Below are 23,136 nucleotides of genomic sequence, written 5' to 3'. Positions count from 1 at the left end.
TGCCGTGCTGAATACACGTTCAGACAAAACGCTGGCCGCCGGGCAGGCCAGCACCTCCAAGGCATAAAAGGCTAGCTCTGGCCACGTGGACAATTTGGATACCCAGAAGTTGAATGGGGCCGAACCATCAGTCAGTACGTGGAGGGGTGTGCAAAGGTACTGTTCCACCATGTTATTGAAATGTTGCCTCCTGCTAACACGTTCCGTATCAGGTGGTGGTACAGTTAGCTGTGGCGTGGTGACAAAACTTTTCCACATCTCTGCCATGCTAACCCTGCCCTCAGAGGAGCTGGCCGTGACACAGCTGCGTTGGCGACCTCTTGCTCCTCCTCTGCCTTCGCCTTGGGCTTCCACTGGTTCCCCTGTGACATTTGGGAATGCTCTCAGTAGCGCGTCTACTAACGTGCGCTTGTACTCGCGTATCTTCCTATCACGCTCCAGTGTAGGAAGTAAGGTGGGCACATTGTCTTTGTACCGGGGATCCAGCAGGGTGGCAACCCAGTAGTCCGCACACGTTAAAATGTGGGCAACTCTGCTGTCGTTGCGCAAGCACTGCAGCATGTAGTCGCTCATGTGTGCCAGGCTGCCGAGAGGTAAGGACAAGCTGTCCTCTGTGGGAGGTGTATCGTCATCGTCCTGTGTTTCCCCCCAGCCACGCACCAGTGATGGGCCCGAGCTGCTTTGGGTGCCACCCCGCTGTGAACATGCTTCATCCTCATCCTCCTCCTCCTCGTCCTCTTCGTCCTCCAGTAGTGGGCCCTGTCTGGCCACATTTGTACCTGGCCTCTGCTGTTGCAAAAAACCTCCCTCTGAGTCACTTCGAAGAGACTGGCCTGAAAGTGCTAAAAATGACCCCTCTTCCTCCTCGGCCACCTCCTCTTCCATCATCGCCCTAAGTCTTTTTTCAAGGAGACATAGAAGTGGTATTGTAAAGCTGATAACGGCGTCATCGCCACTGGCCATGTTGGAGTACTCGAAACAGCGCAACAGGGCACATAGGTCTCGCATGGAGGCCCAGTCATTAGTGGTGAAGGGGTGCTGTTCCAGAGTGCGACTGACCCGTGCGTGCTGCAGCTGAAACTCCACTATGGCCTGCTGCTGCTCGCACAGTCTGTCCAGCATGTGCAAGGTGGAGTTCCACCTGGTGGGCACATCGCATATGAGGCGGTGAGCGGGAAGGCCGAAGTTACGCTGTAGCGCAGACAGGCGAGCAGCGGCAGGGTGTGAACGCCGGAAGCGCGAACAGACGGCCCGCACTTTATGCAGCAGCTCTGACATGTCGGGGTAGTTGCGAATTAACTTCTGCACCACCAAATTCAGCACATGCGCCAGGCAAGGGATGTTCGTCAAACCGGCTAGTCCCAGAGCTGCAACGAGATTTCGCCCATTATCGCACACCACCAGGCCGGGCTTGAGGCTCACCGGCAGCAACCACTCGTCGGTCTGTTGTTCTATACCCTGCCACAACTCCTGTGCGGTGTGGGGCCTGTCCCCCAAACATATGAGTTTCAGAACGGCCTGCTGACGTTTACCCCGGGCTGTGCTGAAGTTGGTGGTGAAGGTGTGTGGCTGACTGGATGAGCAGGTGGAAGAAGAGGAGGAGGAAGCTGAGTAGGAGGAGAAGGAGACAGGAGGCAAAGAATGTTGCCCTGCAATCCTTGGCGGCGGAAAGACGTGCGCCAAACAGCTCTCCGCCTGGGGCCCAGCCGCCACTACATTTACCCAGTGTGCAGTTAGGGAGATATAGCGTCCCTGGCCGTGCTTACTGGTCCACGTATCTGTGGTTAGGTGGACCTTTCCACAGATGGCGTTGCGCAGTGCACACTTGATTTTATCGGATCCTTGGTTGTGCAGGGAAGGCACGGCTCTCTTGGAGAAGTAGTGCCGGCTGGGAACAACATACTGTGGGACAGCAAGCGACATGAGCTGTTTGAAGCTGTCTGTCTCCACCAGCCTAAATAACAGCATTTCATAGGCCAGTAGTTTAGAAATGCTGGCATTGAGGGCCAGGGATAGAGGGTGGCTAGGTGGGAATTTAGGCTTTCTCTCAAATGTTTGTGAGATGGAGAGCTGAACGCTGCCGTGTGACATGGTTGAGATGCTTGTTGACGCAGGTGGTGGTGTTGGTGGTACATCCCATGTTTGCTGGGCGGCAAGTGCCAACGTCCCTCCAGAGGCAGAGGAAGAGGCCGAGGCGGCGGCAGCAGCAGAAGAGGCCGAGGCGGCAGCAGCAGAAGAGGTAGCAGGGGAAGCCTGAGTGACTTCCTTGTTTTTAAGGTGTTTACTCCACTGCAGTTCATGCTTTGCATGCAGGTGCCTGGTCATGCAGGTTGTGCTAAGGTTCAGAACGTTAATGCCTCGCTTCAGGCTCTGATGGCACAGCGTGCAAACCACTCGGGTCTTGTCGTCAGCACATTGTTTGAAGAAGTGCCATGCCAGGGAACTCCTTGAAGCTGCCTTTGGGGTGCTCGGTCCCAAATGGCGGCGGTCAGTAGCAGGCGGAGTCTCTTGGCGGCGGGTGTTCTGATTTTGCCCACTGCTCCCCCTTTGTCTTTTGCTACGCTGTTGGCTCGGTCTCACCACTGCCTCTTCCTCCGAACTGTGAAAGTCAGTGGCACGACCTTCATTCCATGTGGGGTCTAGAACCTCATCGTCCCCTGCATCGTCTTCCACCCAGTCTTGATCCATGACCTCCTGTTCAGTCTGCACACTGCAGAAAGACGCAGCAGTTGGCACCTGTGTTTCGTCATCCTTGAATCTAATATACCCTTTTAGGGATAGATTTAAAGTAGGCTTGATATAGCAGAAACTACTAATTTTGAGAATGGCAAATTTGGGAATTGTTTTTCAACCCAGAACAAAAACTGTGCTTTTACGGTCACTAAAAATAACTTGACCAGCTAAAACAGTACTGATGTGGAGGAATATAAATGTCAGGCCTATTTTTTAGGCGCTGGGTGACAGGCTCAACTTGCCCCTGATGTAGTATATGGCCAAAAAATAACCACACTATTGATGGTTAAATGCACTTGGTGGTAGCTTGTGCTGGCGCACCACAAGCCACAAAATGGCCAAAAATCACCCCAGAAAAAAGTGATATAAAAACGCTCTGGGCAGCCTAAAAAAAGTGAGCAATTGAATATCAGCACTTCACTGATCCACAGCTGGAGATCGATCACTGAATGAAGTCTTTTGGAGGAGTTAATCTGCCTAATCTCGCCCTAACGTCGCAGCTGCAACCTCTCCCTACGCTTGTATCAGCAGAGTGACGTGCGGCGCTTCGTGACCCAAGCTTATATAGAGGCTGGGTCACATGCTGCACTGGCCAATCACAGCTATGCCAATAGTAGGCAAGGCTGTGATGGCCTTTTGGGGCAAGTAGTATGACGCTTGTTGATTGGCTGCTTTTCAGCCTTTCAAAAAGCGCCAAGAAAGCGCCAAACACCGAACCCGGACTTTTACGAAAATGTTCGGGTTCGGGTTTCCGTGTCACGGACACCCCAAAATTCGGTACGAACCCAAACTATACAGTTCGGGTTCGCTCATCCCTACTCCTATCCTTATTAGTAATGCGGACAATAATAGGGCATGTCATATTTTTTTTTGCAGAAGGGCCATGCAGACATACGGAAACTGAATGCACATAGAGTCTTTTCCGTTTTTTGGCGGCCCTATTCATGTGAATGGTTCTGCATATTGACCACAAAAAATAAATGGAACAGACATGGAAAAAAAAACGTTCTTATGCGTAAGCCCTTAATGAGATAGTGTCACGGCTGAGGATGGGGGAAACCCTCAGCCGTGTGCCGAAGGATGAAGGTCGCTGCTTGACCAGGACAAACAGGATTAGGGAGCAGGTCACCTCCTACAGCGTCCCTAACCTGTTGTCCTGGTCAAGCAGCGACCATCTTCCATCGGCACATGGCTGAGGGTTTCCCCATCCTCAGCCGTGACAGTATGGCCAGAAGGTTGGCCCCCACTGGCAGTTGGTAAGTAAGGCTACTTTCACACGAGCGTTCGGAGCGGATCAGTCTGATGTTTCATCAGACGGATCCGCTCCGATAATGCAGACGTTTGCATCCGTTCAGAACGGATCCGTCTGCATTATTACTTAGAAAATTTTCTAAGTCAGAAAGTAGCCTGAGCGGATCCGTTCAGACTTTACATTGAAAGTCAATGGGGAACGGATCCGCTTGAAGATTGAGCCATATGGTGTCATCTTCAAGCGGATCCGTCCCCATTGACTTCCATTATAAGTCTGGACGGATCAATTCGCCTCCGCACGGCCAGGCGGCGTTCAGGTGTCCGCTCACTGAGCGGAGCGGAGGCTGAGCGCTGGCAGGTGGATGCATTCTCAGTGGATCCGCCTCCACTAAGAATGCATTAGGGCCAGACGGATGCGTTCGGGGCCGCTCGTGAGCCCCTTCAAACGGAGCGCACGAGCGGACACCCGAACGCTCGTGTGAAAGTAGCCTAACCAGGAGGCTGTCTACAGCCAGCATGGCTGACACACTCTCTCTGGCTACTGCCTACAACTGAGGCTTTATAGGGCCAAGAGGCCACACCCAACAATAAGACACACCCCGTGACTCACACACACTGAAAGGGAGTTCACCCTTCCAAAACCACAGAAGGGAAAACATAACTTAAAGGGGAAATGTCCAAACAACAAACACACTGTGGCTGTTGCCGCAGGCAACGACATGGGTGGCAAGCATGTCCTGGGAGTCAGCCCGAAGGCCGGGACACTGCCACCACATGTACATCATACCACCAAACGTTGCCACGGACAGCCACAGTGCAGGGAAAATGTCAGTGCATACCAAACAAACAAAGTGCACACAGACATACAAAAGTGCTAACAAACGCGCACACAACTCCGAGGGAACCGCACACATAGCTGTTGTCCGCGGCAACCGCACTCGAGGCTAACAACCTTATGCCTCAAGCTGCGGTTGACACTACAACCCAAAACCGCGGGCAACAGTATGCGGCTCCCAAGGAGTCACGGCCAAAAGCGTGGCCGTGACACTCCCACCCCTCAAAGCCCCCCCCACCAAAAAAAAAAAACACGTGAGGGACTCACACAAGGGGATGGGAGAAGGGGACGTCCACTCTCAGACACGGTTCCCAAAAAGTCGCTGTCAGCTGCATCCTCTCCCAGCACACAACAAAGCCAGTCCGACGAGGCCTGCAGCCCGCACCAGCGACACGGGAATGGAACCACTGACCACTGAGAGTGGACGAGGGGACTCTCCACTCACGTCCCCACTCCAGTCGCTGCCAGCAGACACTCCTAACCAGCACGCAGCCGGACCACTTACGGAGTGCTGCCAGCAAACGACCAGAGATGGGAACATGGAGAGGGACGAGGGATCACCAGAAGGTAAGGTGGCGGGGAATAAGCCACCAACCGTGCCGTTAACGGTGATCCCCCCGGAACGCTCTCCCTCCGGAGAACGCGCATGCAGGCCACAAGGGGATGGCACTGCATGCTGCACTCTCTTTCGAAGGTATGCATACCGCATACCAAACAAACACCACGTGTAATAAAAATATCAGGGGACGCCAAAACGAACACGGTGAGGAAAAGGAGGGGAAAAAGCCACTCGCTGCTTGACCAGGACAACAGAGTTAGGGAGCGGGTCACCTCCTACAGCGTCCCTAACCTGACCCTAACTCTTACCTGCATGGGCCGACCTTTAAGGTAGGAGGACCCATGCGCAGGAACCTCGGAGCCCTGACTTACCCTCCGACCGGTCCCTGGGCTAGGAGTCAGGGTAAGACATCCTGTTCCTTCTGGATACGGAGGAACAGGAGTCTCACTGGCCAAGCTGCAAGCAAGTGGAAACAAATGCAACCTTCTGGTCATAAGCAAATATATATGTCCTTTGGTGTCTGGAAGATGTGTTTGGTTTTATGTTTCTTTATTGCACCTGTGGTCCTGGGTTCCTGTGTGTTGTGTGTTTGTGTGCTGAGTCCTGCTGTCTGTGGGCAGTACATCCACATGGGTTCCAGGCTTTGTTGTCTGTGGTAGGTCTCTGTTATGCTTGTGGCAAGTACCTGCCATTGCCATAGGTTGCATTCGTTTCCCCTTGCTTGCAGCTTGGCCAGTGAGACTCCTGTTCCTCCGTATCCACCCTATTTACCTGCTACCTCTGAGGATTGTTCTACTTTTATTTTGTTTTGTCCTGTTTCATATTTGCACAAAATAAATGAACATTTGTTTTTCCCCAAACTTAGTGAAGACTTTTTATAACGGCACGTACATCCACATCTCAACACAAAAACCCTTTAATATTTCATCTTGGAAGCAAATGAACAATAAGGAAAAAAAAGATCAATGTAGAAGTGTCCAAAGTAGTGTTGAGCGAACAGTTCGAGCACAGTTCGGGTCCGTACCGAATTTTGGGGTGTTCGTGACACGGACCTGAACCCGAACTTTTTCGTAAAAGTTCGGGTTCGGGTTCGTCGTTCGGCATGTATTTTGGCGCATTTTGAAAGGCTGCAAAGCAGCCAATCAACATGCATCATACTACTTGCCCTAAGATGCCATCGCAGCCATGCCTACTATTGGCAAGGCTGTGATTGGCCAAGTGCAGCATGTGACTCAGCCTCTTTATAAGCTTGTGCGCACGTCGGGACGTGCTCACTCCCGATGTGAATAGAACAGGGATAGACGCAGCTGATGCTAGGGCGAGAATAGGCAGGGATAATTGAATAACTGGAAGCAAATTTCTCTCCTCCACCTGTGATTCATCTGAACAACTGCAGCTGAGCTGCTTTTTTGATAGGGATTGGCTATTTTTAGAGTGGCCAGAGTGATTTTTCCATCCACATGTACCTGGGCTGACCGCCGGCCGCCATTTTGCGACTTGTAGTGCTGCAGCAGAAGCTGCCACAGTGTGCATTCCAAAGCTCCAAACAAGTCAGACATCTACACCTGGGATTCAGACCAATAGCGATTTAGCAGCACAGTCCAAGGCTATTTTTTTTAAAGGTTGTGCAGACCATTTTGTGGCACATGTTACTGGGCTGATAGGCGGCGGCCATCTTGGGACTAGTGCTGCAGCACAATCTCTCCCAACGTCCATTAATCACTTGTAATAGTGGTCTGTGCCATAGAAATCCTACATCAGGGACTTGGGTGTGCTTGTGTCACCCCTACTAATACCAGTCCACCTGTAATCCATACAGTGAAAAGCCATAAAGTATTCCAGTGAGGGAATTTTTTTTTTATTTAAAAAAGGCCAAGTTAGTTTATCTGGCGTTCAATATACTAGATACAGTTAGGCCTGCGTTTCATACATCTGGAATTAGCAAACTAATGTGCTGGGGTTGGGAAAACATATATGTACCCATACTAGAATCTGTCAAAGAAAGCGGTACTCACATATAACAGTCATTCCATCTGTAATCCATACAGTCAAAAGACTGAAAGTATTCCAGTGAGGGAATTTTTTTTATTTAAAAAAGGCCAAGTTAGTTTATCTGGCGTTCAATATACTAGATACAGTTAGGCCTGCGTTTCATACATCTGGAATTAGCAAACTAATGTGCTGGGGTTGGGAAAACATATATGTACCCATACTAGAATCTGTCAAAGAAAGCGGTACTCACATATAACAGTCATTCCATCTGTAATCCATACAGTCAAAAGACTGAAAGTATTCCAGTGAGGGAATTTTTTTTATTTAAAAAAGGCCAAGTTAGTTTATCTGGCGTTCAATATACTAGATACAGTTAGGCCTGCGTTTCATACATCTGGAATTAGCAAACTAATTTGCTGGGGTTGGGAAAACATATATGTACCCATACTAGAATCTGTCAAAGAAAGCGGTACTCACATATAACAGTCATTCCATCTGTAATCCATACAGTCAAAAGACTGAAAGTATTCCAGTGAGGGGATTTTTTTTATTTAAAAAAGGCCAAGTTAGTTTATCTGGCGTTCAATATACTAGATACAGTTAGGCCTGCGTTTCATACATCTGGAATTAGCAAACTAATGTGCTGGGGTTGGGAAAACATATATGTACCCATACTAGAATCTGTCAAAGAAAGCGGTACTCACATATAACAGTCATTCCATCTGTAATCCATACAGTCAAAAGACTGAAAGTATTCCAGTGAGGGGATTTTGCTTATAAAAAATAATATATTTCATTGTGGTGCGAGTTGAATCGCAACAATGAAGAAAAATACTATTAAGGGACGAGGACGCGGTCGTGGTGGTGTCCGTGGAGCCTCTGTTGCTGGTAGAGGACGTGGCCGTTCGGCCCCAGGCGCACACAGTAGGGAACGAACTCCCTCAACTAGCCGGCAGAATGTACCGCAATATCTCGTGGGGCCCAATGCCGCTCTTAGGATGGTAAGGCCTGAGCAGGTACAGGCATTAATCGATTGGGTGGCCGACAGTGCTTCCAGCACGTTCACCACATGGTCTTCCACCCAGTCTTCTGCGGAAAGCGCACAGGTGGCACCTGAAAACCAAGCCCATCAGTCTGTCACATCACCCCCAAGCATATCAGGGAAACGGTCTGAGCCACAAGTTATGCAGCAGTATCTTCTTCTGTTTGAAGACTCTGCTTCCAGGGTTTCCCAGGGGCGTCCACCTAGCCCTTCCCCAGTGGAGGAAGACATACCATGCACTGACGCACAACCACTTATGTCTCCAGATGAAGAGGACATGGGAATACCACCACAGCAGAGTCACCGACTCTCTGATGATGACGAAACACAGGTGCCCACTGCCGCGTCTTTTTGCAGTGTGCAGACTGAACAGGAGGAGGTCAGGGAGGGAGACTGGGTGGAAGACGATGCAGAGGACGATGAGGTCTTAGACCCCACATGGACTGAAGGTCGTGGCGATGACTTTCACAGTTCAGAGGAAGAGGTAGTGGTGAGACCGAGACAACAGCGAAGCCAAAGAGGGAGCAGGGGGCCAAAGCAGACGAGCCGCCGCCCCCAGAGTTCGCCTGCTACTGGACATCGCCAACAGGGACCCAGCCCCACAAAGGCAGCTTCAAAGAGTTCCCTGGCATGGCACTTCTTTAAACAATGTCCTACCGACAAGACCCGAGTGACTTGCACGCTCTGCCATCAGAGCCTGAGGCGAGGCATTAACGTTCTGAACCTCAGCACAACCTGCATGACCAGGCATCTACATGCAAAGCATGAACTGCAGTGGGGTACACACCTTAAAAACCAGGCACTCGCTGAGGCTCCCCCTGCTCCCTCTACCGCTGCTGCCTCGGCTTCCGCCTCGAGAGGAATGTTGCCACCTGCCGAGCAGCAAACAGAGGATGTGCCACCGACACCACCACCACCGCCACCGTCAACTAGCGTCTCCACTATATCAAACAGCAGCGTTCAGCTCTCAATATCTCAAACCTTAGAGAGGAAGCGCAAATTCCCCCCCGAGTCACCCTCGAGCCCTTGGCCTGAACGCCAGCATTTCTAAACTGCTGGCCTTTGAAATGCTGTCATTCCGGCTGGTGGACACAGACAGCTTCAAACAGCTGATGGCCATGGCTGTCCCGCAGTATGTGGTTCCCAGCCGCCACTACTTCTCCAAGACAGCCGTGCCTTCCCTGCACATGCAAGTGTCCGATAAAATCAAGTGTGCACTGCGCAACGCCATTTGTGGCAAGGTCCACCTAACCACAGATACGTGGACCAGTAAGCACGGCCAGGGACGCTATATCTCACTAACTGCACACTGGATGAATGTAGTGGCGGCTGGGCCCCCGGCGGACAGTTCCTTGGCGCACGTCCTTCCGCCCCCTAGGATCGCAGGGCATCATTCTCTGCCTTCTGTAGCCTCCTCCTCCTACTCGGCTTCCTCCTCCACTGCTTCCACCAGCTCATCCGGTCAGCCACACACCTTCACCACCAACTTCAGCACAGCCCGGGGTAAACGTCAGCAGGCCATTCTGAAACTCATATGTTTGGGGGACAGGCCCCACAGCGCAAAGGAGTTGTGGCGGGGTATTGAACAACAGACCGACGAGTGGTTTCTGCCGGTGGGCCTCAAGCCAGGCCTGGTGGTATGCGATAATGGGCGAAATCTCGTGGCAGCTCTGGGACTAGCCGGTTTGACGCACATCCCTTGCCTGGCGCATGTGCTGAACTTGGTGGTGCAGAGGTTCATTCACCACTACCCCAACATGTCAGAGCTGCTGCATAAAGTGCGGGCCGTCTGTGCGCGCTTCCGCCGTTCACATCCTGCCGCTGCTCGCCTGTCTGCGCTACAGCGGAACTTCGGCCTTCCCGCTCACCGCCTCATATGCGACGTGCCCACCCGGTGGAACTCCACCTTGCACATGCTGGAGAGACTGTGCGAGCAGCAGCAGGCCATAGTGGAGTTTCAGCTGCAGCACGCTCGCGTCAGTCGTACTGCCGAACAGCACCACTTCACCACCAATGATTGGGCCTCCATGCGAGACCTGTGTGCCCTGCTGCGCTGTTTCGAGTACTCCACCAACATGGCCAGTGGCGATGACACTGTTATCAGCGTTACAATACCACTTCTATGTCTCCTTGAGAAAACACTTAGGGCAATGATGTTAGAGGAGGTGGCCCAGGTGGAGGAGGAGGAGGAGGATGAGGGCTCGTTTCTAACACTTTCGGGCCAGTCTGTTCGAAGTGGCTCAGAGGGAGGTTTGTTTAAGCAGCAGAGGACAGGTTCACAAGTCGCCAGCCAAGGCACTGTACTGGAGGACGAGGAGGATGAGGAGGAGGAGGTGGAGGGGGACGAGGATGACGCAAGTTCACAGCGGGGTGGCAGCCCAGGCCCATCACTGGTGCGTGGCTGGGGGGATACGGTGGACGATGACGATACGCCTCCCACAGAGGACAGCTTGTCCTTACCCATGGGTAGCCTGGCCCACATGAGCGAATATATGCTCCAATGCCTGCGCAACGACAGCAGAGTTGCCCACGTTTTAACGTGTGCAGACTACTGGGTGGCCACCCTGCTGGATCCCCGGTATAAAGACAATGTGCCCACTTTAATTCCTGAACTGGAGCGCGACCGTAAGATGCGCGAGTACAAGCGCACGCTGATAGAGGCGCTCTTGAGAGCATTCCCACATGTCACAGGGGAACAGGTGGAAGGTGAAGGCAGAGGAGTGGCAAGAGGTCGCCAACGCAGCTGTGTCACGGCCAGCTCATCTGAGGGCAGGGTTAGCATGGCAGAAATGTGGAAAAGTTTTGTCTCCACGCCACAGCTATCTGCACCGACACCTGATACGGAACGTGTTAGCAGGAGGCAGCATTTCACTAACATGGTTGAACAGTATGTCTGCACACCCCTCCACATCCTGACGGATGGTTCGGCCCCATTCAACTACTGGGTTTCGAAATTGTCCACGTGGCCAGAGTTAGCATGTTATGCCTTGGAGGTGCTTTCCTGCCCGGCGGCCAGCGTTTTATCTGAACGCGTATTCAGCACGGCAGGGGGCGTCATTACTGACAAGCGCAGCCGCCTGTCCACAGCCAACGTAGACAAGCTGACCTTCATAAAGATGAACCAGGCATGGATCCCACAGGACCTGTCCCTCCCTTGTGCAGAGTAGTCCTTATTAACTGCCTAAAACATGTCTTGTTGTGCTACGGGCCACTTCTTTATTTCATACAAATTTTATGAAACCCACAGTTGAATGAAACTCTTCTCTGTCTGGGCGCCGGGGCCTAACCAGATGAAAGTGGCCGGTTAAACTAACGGGTGACATGAAGCCATAACCTCTGCCATGCTACCTCTGTCTTCTGTCTGGGTGCTGAGGCATAAGTCAAATAAAGCGGTCTTCTGCTGTGCTGGGGGATATGAAGCTAATCTCTGACCTCTCTCCTCTGTCTGGGTCCAAAGGCCTAAATCACTGAAAGAGGCCTTCTCCTGTGGTGTGTGATATGATGCCAGAATATGTGCTGTGGGGCCTCTCTCCTCTTCCTGGGTGCAGGGGTCAAAGTAACTAAATGGTGGCTTCTCCTGTGGTGGTTGATATGATGCCTGATTCTCTGCTGTGAAACCTCTCTCCTCCATCTGGGTGTAGGGGTCAAAGTCTTTCAAAGTCGCCTTCTCCTGTGCTGATTGATATAAAGCTGATGGTTGTGCCATCTGACATGGTTGCCAGGGTCTGATTCAATGGGGGCCTACTCCTGTGGTGGGTGATCTAAATGCCTGATTCTCTGCTGTGAAACCTCTCTCCTCCGTCTGGGTGTAGGGGTCAAAGTCTTTCAAAGTCGCCTTCTCCTGTGCTGATTGATATGAAGCTGATGGTTGTGCCATCTGACATGGTTGCCGGGGTCCCATTAAATTGGGGCCTACTCCTGTGGTGGGTGATCTAAATGCCTGATTCTCTGCTTTGAAACCTCTCTCCTCCGTCCGGGTGTAGGGGTCAAAGTCTGTCAAAGTCGCCTTCTCCTGTGCTGATTGATATAAAGCTTATGCTTGTGCCATCTGACATGGTTGCCGGGGTCTGATTCAATGGTGGCCTACTCCTGTGGTGGGTGATCTAAATGCCTGATTCTCTGCTGTGTAACCTCTCTCCTCCGTCTGGGTGTAGGGGTCAAAGTAACTAAATGGTGGCCTACTCCTGTGGTGGGTGATATGATGCCTGGTTCTCTGCTGTGGGACCTCTCTCCTTTGTCTGGGTGCTGTGGTCAAAATAATAGTAAGTGACCTTCTCCATTGGTGGGTGACTTGAAGCCTGATTCTGTGCTATGGGACCTCACTCCAATTAATATTGTTTAATTTTTATTTATTTTATGTTAACTCATCATTTCCCTATCTACATTTGTTTGCAGGGGATTTAACTACATTTTGCTGCCTTTTGCAGCCCTCTAGCCCTTTCCGGGTGTGTTTTACAGCCTTTTTAGTGCCCAAAAGTTCGGGTCCCCATTGACTTCTATGGGGTTCGGGTTCGGGATGAAGTTCGGGTCGAGTTCGGATCCCGAACCCGAACATTTTTCGAAAGTTCGGCCGAACTCGTCGAACCCGAACATCCAGGTGTTCGCTCAACTCTAGTCCAAAGCCTTTTAATCAAACAGCACAATTTCCAAGGGAGAAACTGCAAAGTGTTACTGCACATAAGGATTCAGCAGCACCGTCAAGTTCTCATTTTCAGCCTCAGGTACTGTAGTTTTGTAAAATCTTATTTTGTGACCATATTTGGACCAGTGACATTGGAACTTTGAGCAAACATCCAAGTTAAGTTCTATTTCTCCTGGTAGATAAGATTTTACTTTGTGCACAAGCTCCCACGGCACGTTCCTTTCTACAAGGCTACATGCACACGAACGTTGTTTTTGCCTGCATCCGAGCCGCAGTTTTTGCGGCTTGGATGCGGACTAATTCACTACAATGGGGCCGCAAAAGATGCGGACAGCACTCCGTGTGCTGTCCGCAACTGTTGCTCCGTTCCGTGGTCCGAAAAAAAAATATAACCTGTCCTATTCTTGTCCGTTTTGCAGTTAGAATAGGCAGTTATATTAATGGCTGTCCGTGCCGTTCCAGAAATTGCGGAACGCACACGGACACCATCCGTGTTTTGCGGATCCGCAATTTGCAGACTGCAAGACACACAACGGTCGTGTGCATGAGGCCTAAATGTAAGAAATGAGGCATAAAATTCCAGCAGCTAATATGATGTAGAAGTAGCTTTCTACAGAAACACTACATTAGATTTTATTACATCTTGACATTTACTTGTCAGAAAGATGATATCTTGTGACACCAGTATAAATGTGAATCCGCTTTAATTTCCTTCTTCTATCGAGAGTCATACAGGATATCTCCCTTTACTGTTCTGCATGCTGAAAAATTGTAGCAATGCATTTTTTTTGTGGTGAAGAGATGATGTTATCCCATGAATTAAAAAAAATATAATAAATGTTGTGGGGGTTTGCTCTGGTAGCGGTGGCAGTATAGAGGCTCAGGAGACAGGCTTTGTGTCCAAACTGTGCTCTTTTATTCACTTTAGTGCATCACATCAAAACTGTGCAATTCACACAACAGCAATGTCCATAAACCCCACCTCCCACAAAGGATCCCCAAACACTGCAGGCGTCTTGGTGCCTGTTCACACAGTCTCTCACATCAGTGGTCAGTACTACACCTTGTCATGGGGTGGGTTTGTCCAAGTTCATGCAAGTTAGACAGGCCACGTGTCGGCCTGGACAAGGGATTGGCTCCGGCCACAGGATCCCTTTCTTTTGGTCCTTCGCTGAGCCTGCAGCAATTGGGCAGTTCTTGTTAGACGAGCGGACCACAGCGCCCAGCCCGACCGAGCAATCAGCCTCCCATACAGCTTCCTGCAGTGAGACAGGAGACCACACTTCATCAGCCGCCCCACAGTCAGTGAGCCTCAAACCTATACCCACAGCCCTGGGTGTAGCAGGCAGACCACACCCAGCAAGCATAGTGAAAGATTAACTCCTTCCCTACCCAACTAAGGCCAGAGATAACCAACATGCCAGGGTCAGTGTAGACTGACACCAACAACTGAAACCTGTCCACCCTGCTCTTACTCCACCAGGGCCACGACCCCCAGTGGTACATATCTTCCATCCACTACCACTCCAGACATTCTCTTACATATCCCCCCCTTTGTTCACCCCTGAAGGCTTGACGACCCTGTTCAATCCTACCGGGGTTAACACACATATAGCAGTGTACCCGGGACAGGGCATCAGCGTTCCCTTGCAGGCGACCTGCCCTGTGCTCAACCCTGAATTTAAAATTCTGGAGGGATAAGAACCATCTGGTGACCCGAGCGCTCCCCTCCTTAGCCTGGCTCATCCACCGGAGAGGGGAGTGGTCAGTCACCAGACGGAACCTTCTCCCCAACAGGTAATACCTGAGAGATTCAAGTGCCCACTTGATGGCGAGGCATTCTCTTTCTACCACGCTGTACCGGGTTTCCGCTGGGGTGAGCTTGCGGCTCAGGAAACCAACGGGGTGTTCTTCACCATTGATTTCCTGGGAGAGTACTGCCCCGAGGCCTACTCCAGAGGCGTCCGTCTGGACTATAAACTCCCGTCCGAAGTCGGGCGTCACCAGAACTGGGGACCCGCATAGGGCCGACTTCAAACGGGAGAACGCCTCTTCCGCCTGCTCATCCCAGCGAACCATTACTGACTTCCTACCTTTCAGGAGTCCTGTCAACGGGGCAGCTATAGTGGCGAAATGTGGGATGAACCGCATATAATACCCTACCATCCCTAAAAATGACCGCAGTTGCCTGGTCGTAAGGGGTGTAGGCCAATTTCGGATCGCCTCGATCTTATTTATTCCGCGTCCAATGACATAACCCAAATACCACGCTTCCTCCAGGCCCACTGAGCACTTTTTTGGGTTGGCGGTCAATCCTGCCTTCCTGAGCGAGTCTATCACTGCTTGAACCTTCGACAAGTGACTTTCCCAGTCCTGGCTAAATATGATTATATCATCTAAATATGCTGAGGCATACCGGAGATGTGGTCTGAGGACGATATCCATCAGCCGTTGAAACGTGGCTGGAGCACCGTGCAATCCGAAGGGCAACACTCTATAATGGAACAGCCCCTCCGGCGTGACAAAGGCGGTCTTCTCTTTTGCTGTCTCTGTTAAAGGTACCTGCCAGTACCCTTTTGTGAGATCTATCACCGAGAAATACCTGGCTTTACCCATTCGCTCTATTAACTCATCTACTCGCGGCATGGGATAGGCGTCAAACTTTGAAATCTCGTTTAGTTTCCGGAAATCATTACAAAAACTTAATGATCCGTCGGGCTTTGGGATAAGAACGATCGGGCTAGCCCACTCGCTTCTAGACTCCTCAATGACCCCTAACTCCAGCATAAACTTTACTTCCTCTGAAATGGCTTGTCGCCGAGCCTCTGGTACCCGGTACGGTCGTAAACGGACCTTTTCCTGGGGCTCGGTGACAATGTCATGTTGGACGAGATTGGTACGTCCCGGAAGGTCAGAGAACATGTCTTTATTCCTGCTAATGAATGCCTTCACTTCTTGAGTCTGCTTAGTCGACAAACCGCTACCTATCTTTACTGCAGGGGTGTCCTCTGGTACCACTGTAGGGCCGGGGACGTTCTCTGCAGCCAAGACAAAGCGCGGGTCATCCCCAAGGAGACTTTCTCTATCTTTCCAGGCTTTCAGTAAATTAACGTGGTACACCTGCTCGGGCTTCCGCCTTCCTGGCTGGTATACCCTGTAATTCACGGGGCCTAACTTCTCTCTTATCTCATATGGCCCTTGCCACCTGGCCAGGAATTTGCTGTCTACGGTGGGCACTAGTACTAACACTCGGTCGCCCGGGTTAAACGTCCTTACCTGGGCGGCCCGGTTGTACACGCGGCTCTGGGCCAGCTGTGCCGCTTCCATATGTTCACGGACTATGGGCAGAACTGTTCCTATCCGGTCCTGCATCTTCTCGACGTGCTCGACTATGCTTTTGTGAGGGGTAGGCTGTTGCTCCCATGCCTCTTTAGCGATATCCAACAGCCCTCGGGGATGCCTACCATATAACAGCTCAAACGGTGAGAACCCCGTGGACGCCTGGGGCACTTCTCGCACCGCAAATAACACATAGGGCAGCAAGAGGTCCCAGTCCTTTCCATCTTTTGCCACCGCTCTCTTGAGCATGGACTTTAGGGTCTTATTAAAGCGTTCCACCAGCCCGTCAGTTTGGGGGTGATAGAAGGAAGTACGCAAGTGCTTAATATTCAATATTTTGCAGAGCTCCCTCATCACTTTGGACATGAAAGGGGTCCCTTGGTCCGTCAATATCTCCTTTGGGATCCCCACCCGGGAGAACATACCCATCAGCTCCTTGGCTATCAGCTTGGCTGACGTGTGGCGCAGGGGTATCGCCTCAGGGTAGCGAGTAGCGTAGTCTACTATGACCAGGATATGTTGGTGGCCTCTGGCTGACTTGTTAATGGGTCCTACCAGGTCCATTGCGACCCTTTCAAAAGGTACTTCAATAATGGGCATGGGCACCAGGGGACTACGATAATGAGGCTGGGGGCTGGTTCTCTGACACTCTGGACAGGACTGGCAAAACCTCCTGACTTCCTCATATATCCCCGGCCAATAGAAACGCTGCAGTATACGTTCCTGAGTTTTCTGGACCCCCAGATGTCCTCCTAACACATGAGTATGTCTAATACCATGCGGCGGTATGGCTGGGGTACCACCAACTGTTCTATTACCTCTTGCCGGACTTTGTCGACCCGGTACAGTAGGTCCTGGTTACAGGCCAGGTGGGGAAATTCCGAGTCTGCTCCCGGGTGCTGAGCCACTCCATTGATGACAGTCACCCCTTCTCTGGCCCGTGACAATGTAGGATCCTGGAGCTGGGCGGTCCCGAATGTGTCTCGGGATACTTCTAGTTCTGGAACAGATGGGGCTGCCGCCGGCTCACCAGCCAACCCTTCTAGGTACAAGCTATCAGGTTGACACTCTTCCTCCTTATTGGTGACCCCTACAGCTGGTAGCTCCTCTTCAGGATCAACGGGCACCGGCTCTGCACCCCGTCCCTCCCAGAGAGACCAGAACAGGGGACAATCCCTACCTAGGATGGCAGCGTAAGGGATTTGTCGCCCCACCCCAACCACCTGCTGTATCTCCCTTCCGAGGGTAGACAAGGTCACACAGGTTGTAGGATATTCTTGCTGGTCCCCATGAATGCACACAATCCTGATGGTTTGCTTGCCTGGGCCGCGACTGGCCACCAGGGACTCGTGCACGAGGGTCACTAAGCTCCCCGATTCTAGCAATGCCTTAACTGGGTGTCCATTAATAGAGATGGCACACAACAGGGGTGTATCAGTGGATAGCAGCGAAGCAGCAACATACACCGGCTGGCCGAAAAAGGAGGACCGTCGTGCGAACCCGCAGTCCATGGGCTCTGCCGCCCTCGGGCAGTTGGCAGCAATGTGTCCCAGGCCCTGACAGTGCCAACATCTAATCCCCGGGGCCTCTCGTCTCCCCAGGTTTGGCCTCCCAGGAGTGGAAATCACCTCCCCCCCTTAAGCGGTTGAGCCCCCTTCCCAGGTCCCCCTTGTGGCAGGGAGAGTGAACGCGGCTTTTGCAGGAAGGCGGACTCTCGGACCAAGTCCTGGGTTGCCATGTATCTCTCGACTAGGCCAACAACTTGATCCAGGGTGCCTGGATCACCTTGTCCCACCCAGCGCTGTATTGCTCTTGGGAGGGTACGCACCAAACGATCCACCACCACACGTTCCACCATCTGCGAGGGGCTCAATGTCTCAGGCTGCAGCCATTTTTTTACGAGGTGTAACAGGTCATAGGCCTGGGACCGAGCAGGCTTGGACTCTGAGAAAGCCCACTGTTAGACTCGATGTGCACGCACATAGGTATTAACCCCAAGACGAGCCAACACCTCCCCCTTCAGCCTCTCATAGCTCTTGGCTTCCTCCTGACTGAGGTCGAAGTAGGCCTTTTGTGCATCACCCACTAAAAATGGCGCCACTACTTCGGCCCACTGTTCTGCCGGTAACCTTTCCTGTTCCGCAGTGCGTTCAAAGACCATCAGGAACGCCTCGATATCATCCTCGGGACCCATCTTCCTTAACGCTGAGCGCACCTTATCCCGGGCAGCAGGTAGGATTGCGGTCCCCCCCGGGATGGCTTGTTGTTGTAACACACGCATGGACTCCTGCATAGTCGCCAGTTGCTGGGCCAGTAGACTATTCAACTGCCGCTGGTCTCTCAGGGCTTCCTCATGTCTCCGAGTAGCCTCCTCATTACTTTGCACCAAGTGTCTAATAGCCTCCTCCATCTTATCTGGAGCCACAAAGCTTGCCGGCTTAATATACGACATACAGTCCAAACAGCACAATTTTCAGCCTCACTGCCGTTTGCCCGCTGAAGCCACCAATTGTGGGGGTTTGCTCTGGTAGGCAGATGGTAGCGGTAGCAGTATAGAGGCTCAGGAGACAGGCTTTGTGTCCAAACCGTGCTCTTTTATTCACTTTAGTGCATCACATCAAAACTGTGCAATTCACACAACAGCAATGCCCATAAACCCCACCTCCCACAAAGGATCCCCATACACTGCAGGCGTCTTGGTGCCTGTTCACACAGTCTCTCACATCAGTGGTCAGTACTACACCTTGTCATGGGGTGGGTTTGTCCAAGTTCATGCAAGTTAGACAGGCCACGTGTCGGCCTGGACAAGGGATTGGCTCCGGCCACAGGATTCCTTTCTTTTGGTCCTTCGCTGAGCCTGCAGCAATTGGGCAGTTCTTGTTAGACGAGCGGACCACAGCGCCCAGCCCGACCGAGCAATCAGCCTCCCATACAGCTTCCTGCAGTGAGACAGGAGACCACACTTCATCAGCCGCCCCACAGTCAGTGAGCCTCAAACCTATACCCACAGCCCTGGGTGTAGCAGGCAGACCACACCCAGCAAGCATAGTGAAAGATTAACTCCTTCCCTACCCAACTAAGGCCAGAGATAACCAACATGCCAGGGTCAGTGTAGACTGACACCAACAACTGAAACCTGTCCACCCTGCTCTTACTCCACCAGGGCCACGACCCCCGGTGGTACATATCTTCCATCCACTACCACTCCAGACATTCTCTTACAATGTCTACAGCAACGCACACCATTGCTTTAACGATATCAGCTTTTTATTTACCTCTTTGCAGCTGTGGTATCTTCACTTTCTGTGAATGGGCAGCAGCTCATTCTATGTAGCTATTAACTACTGTACCAGCTTCTCCCAGGAATGCATTGCAGTCTACTCTTTTTAACTCCTTCTCCTGTCTTCCTCCCCTGCATAGAAAATTGCCACATACACACACTGTCCCAGTGTTTCCACTAATAAATAGCACTATGGGAAGTAATATACTTTTCCGACCACTAATTTCCTTCTCCACTGACAGAGATAAAGAATAGATCACTGCACCAAAGCTAGAAAGTTATTTAAAGAGGTCCACCGAACTAGGTACAATCCTTACAGATCAGCTTATTTTATAAATCCAAGTGTACCACATTGCTCCAGACTTCAATTGACTTTTATTATTTACAATATACATTTCTTCTTCTAAGCCATATTGGCACTCATGTCCGCAGACAAAGCCACTTCTCCTTCCCCCTATTGTCATGGCTTGCTGTGTCAATTTACAACAGCTGAGAAACCACAGATTGAGAACCATTGATGATGAGAATGTAAAACATCCATATATGAACGGTGGAAAAATATATATATTATGGTCATGTATAACACATATAACCCATGTGAGCATTAAAAGCACACATATACTCATTTCTACATATACTGATGTCATTGCTTAGAAATAACAAACACTTGTATTTGCAAATCTACCTGTATGACACCTGTATACATACTGTATATCTACATCTATGTTCAAATGGCTTCTAAACCCCACAGCAGCCCAATTCCATTAGTCCTCTTGCTCACTAAGATACTCAACCAGGAGGGCTGAAATGACCTGCATAGTGTATCCAACCACTACTGTTTATTTCATTTTCAGTTGCCAACAGAGCTCAATGTAAGGCATCAAAAGGTCATAATCTAAATAAAAACACATCACCCCCCCCAACATTTTGCTAGCAAACAAAGACTAGATTTGATTTTTTTTCTCAGACTTAAGGCTCATGCCCACGGCTGTGTGCCAGCTGGGCCCGTGCTGCAGACTGCAAATTGCGGTCCGCAATGCACAGACACGACTGTGGGGCAGCCGCATGCGGATCGCGGACCCATTCACTTGAATGGGGTCCGTGATCGGCATCCGACGGTTCGCACCGCAAAAAAGTAGTGCATGCACTCCGTAGTTCTTCCGTGTGGATCCAATCCGTGCCTCCGTTCCGCATCTCCGTGATTGCAGACCCATTAAAGTGAATGCAGGGTGGAAGCAGTGGGAGATCTGAATCCAAACATGGGAGGGATGCACCACTGAATCCAAACATGGGAGGGATGCACCACTTACTATTCGGGAGTCTACCTGTGAGGAACACACTAGCAGTTCAAGGCTTCATAAACGCAGCTGCAGGTAGGCATTGTGCAGTGGTGGAGGGAAAATGCCATGTGTGGGAATTTGTCAACAAGTCCCTGGGGAATGTTAGCATGGTGGAATGCAGGATGTATACAGAAGGTGAGGTGCGGCTAAGGTGCTAATGTTGGCAAGTTGGCTCTGCGTCAACACATGGAGCGTCACCATAAAGTGGCATGGAAAAACTGTGCCACTCATTTAGTGTTACAGCATCTCCCACCAACCAATCAGGGCTCATCAACATCAGTAGAAGGAAGCTATTCCTTCCCATTGATTTCAATGTTGTCTCTTGCTCCTGATGCTACTCCTCGTCACTTGTTTCGACAGCAATTGATTACCTAGGCGGTTGCAAAAAGAAAACAGTATCTGTGCACTCATCCAACAGCGCAGAAACTTAACCTGCTCCTGGCCAAGTTTGCTGGTACTGCAGTCCCTCCCTTTCCACATAGTTGACTCTGCACATTTCAGAGAACTGATGGCTTGTTCCAAGCCAAGGTGGGGTGTCCCAAGCCAACATTACTTTTTCAAAAAAGCACCAGCCCTGCACATGCACGTTGAGCAGAAGATGGGCCAGTCCTTAGTCCTCTCGGTGTCTGGTAGAGTTCTTGCCAGCACTGACAAATGAGGTTGTAACTATGGTCATGGACAATATATAATAATAGTCGTTTACAGCCCACTGGGTAAATGTGGTTCCGGACCAGGCACCCCAGCAACTTGGCCAGGTGATGCCTCTGCATTGTAATGCTGGGATGTCTGCGCCAGTGTTCTCCTGGGGACCTGGGATCTTTTGATCCCTTGTCCTATTCACCCTTATAAAGATCTTGTGGCGAAACCAACCTCGCCACTGGGTTTTGGAGAGGCCTGTTTAAAAGCCTCTTGCCTCAGGATTATGGCCCATACTAACTTTTAAACCCCTGAACCTATTCAAGTGAATTTTGGATAGGTTTTTCCCCAAGTTATACTGTTTAAATTGATGTAAGTTATATGTATGAACAATGTAAACTCACAAAGTTGTAACAATTTAGAATAAGTGTAACTTGTCAGCTTGGGAGGAATATGCTGGGTGTGTTTCTATTGTGCCATTGTCCCATTGTGTGTTTAAATGGTGATGTCTGTCCTGTTGTATCCACATGTGTATTGGCGATTTCCCTTTGTCCTGAGAGATAATTGGATTGCTCCTCGGTTGTCTCCGGGACAGAGAGGAGGAAACCATGATGCATTGTGGGGATATGTTGTATCTGTCCTGTGTCGCAGTCTCCCTTCTGGTCCTCTGGGGGCGTGAACGATTGGTTGCTGTACTTACATTGTATGTGTTGTAAATTACTGATTGGTTGTATTTCAAAACCCTGTGGGCAGTACTATGTTTGTGGTTTATGAATAAAAGAGGCCGTACTTTAAGTACAGTCAGACCACTGCTTGACCCTCAACACGGAGCCTTGTCTCGTTATTGGGGGGATCCGCTGTATGCTGTTAGGGACTGATTGCCAGGAGTGTAAGCTGATTCCTGTTCGTCTGCTAGCAGCTATTCGTGAGGTTCCAGTTTGGAGTGCTATTTTGTATCCAGTTCGTGAGTTTGGTGTTCTGCAGTAGCTGGGCCTGTCTCTCAGAAAGGGGCATATCGCCTAAACGGATTTTAACCCCTTGTCTGCGGAAACGGTCCGTTACATTGGTGGCAAGCGGCGGGATCGTTCCTACAGCCAGAAGGACAGCTACAGGAGACACCATTTCTTTGGATTTTACAACTTAAGGGCAACGCATGTCTCAGTACAGCGACCCTAAAAGCACCAGGATGGAACCAGCAGTGGAGTACAGATACTCTGTTGAGGAATTTGACCGTATGATGTGGTTGCGGCTGAACTTCTTCGGACCCAATCCAGCTGAGAAATACGTGAAGTTCGTGAGGAGTCTAGTGTTCAAGACCCTACTATACCGGGCAGAAGGGGACGGTCAGCTGCCACGTTGGGTGGACCTCCATCGGAAGTTACAGTTGCGGGACAGAGAGAGCTCAGTCTCCTCTCCCCAGTGGCAGAGTGTCCAGCAGGGAATTGGGAGCCCAGTCTCCATTCCCCAGCGGCAGTGTGAATTGCAGG

Source organism: Bufo bufo, chromosome 6 (assembly GCF_905171765.1).
Source record: "Bufo bufo chromosome 6, aBufBuf1.1, whole genome shotgun sequence".
NCBI lineage: Eukaryota > Metazoa > Chordata > Amphibia > Anura > Bufonidae > Bufo > Bufo bufo.
The sequence above is the reverse complement of the archived record's forward strand: the minus strand, read 5'-3'. Positions refer to the sequence as shown.